The sequence below is a fragment of the Cynara cardunculus genome, unplaced genomic scaffold, assembly GCF_001531365.2.
Source record: "Cynara cardunculus var. scolymus isolate 2C unplaced genomic scaffold, CcrdV1 Un_Scaffold_10271, whole genome shotgun sequence".
NCBI classification, from domain to species: domain Eukaryota; kingdom Viridiplantae; phylum Streptophyta; class Magnoliopsida; order Asterales; family Asteraceae; genus Cynara; species Cynara cardunculus.
Genome location: NW_020205668.1, coordinates 2,132 through 3,071, shown reverse-complemented (window position 1 = coordinate 3,071; position 940 = coordinate 2,132). Strand labels below are relative to the sequence as shown.

Genomic DNA, 940 nt, shown 5'->3' with positions numbered 1-940 from the left:
TTTGTTCCACCCATTTAGTAACTTCAAACCATTCTTTCTTCCTTCTTGTTTCTTCCTTCCCTATTACGGCTCTCACCTGATAAAAAGATTCAGCTTTTCTTTATCGTAAACAACATCATCACTCAGAGGTTTCTGTATTTCGTGCTTTATTCAAGAAACCGATGGAAACAAAAGATACCTACATAAAACCGTGTTCATCAATCCCCCTCTTTCTCTCAATCACATTTGCATAGCAAGCTTCTTCTATTCGAATTTGATTTGAGCTTGAGGTAGCGTACGAAAACCCTAACCCTTGATTTCTGATCTCGATTTAGTATCTTCTGTATGCCCATCTACCCCTCTATGGAATATCGACACACCTTTCCTCACTGGCCAATTCCACCAGGTTTCCCTTTTCTCCTCTTATTATAGATGATTAAAGACTCAATCGTCTATGGTTGATAATTTTGAATTTCTTGGAACTAACGTATGATCATATGCTTATTTTGCAACTTGATGCAGGAAGTGGAATCGACACCCGGACTTGCTGAATCTAAGGGAAATTCAGTTGATTTAGGGTATTTTGACCTTTTTGGTAGACTGATATTGATATTATTCACGTTGTTTGGTTTTCTTTCTAATGTTTCTCAATGCTTCTATTAAACAGAATTGATTATCTTATTACATTTTGTTTCTACAGTTTGGAATATGAGAAGCCTATAGGCTGCTACAGTGCTTTAGTGCAGGTAAAGTAGTTGTTTTTATGTTTGGGTGTACAATATTGTCACACCCCGCTAAAGCGGAATCGCGAGGTATGATAGGTAGAATCTCATAGCAATAGTGTATAAACAACACAACCATACAATTAAAACATAAATACATCATAACTAAAGTTTACAATCCCAAATACAAGTTTGCAAAATAAACACAAAAGAAATTTTGAAAGCGATAAATGTGACAC

The 940-nt window shown here is 35.7% G+C and overlaps 1 long non-coding RNA gene across 1 annotated transcript; it reads left to right on the top strand.

The window, feature by feature from the left end:
• Positions 1-214: 214 nt before the first annotated feature.
• On the top strand, positions 215-751 carry LOC112505371. Its single transcript, XR_003068386.1, has 3 exons — positions 215-385; positions 502-557; positions 680-751. It is a non-coding gene; the product is annotated as an uncharacterized LOC112505371 (long non-coding RNA).
• Positions 752-940: the final 189 nt, after the last annotated feature.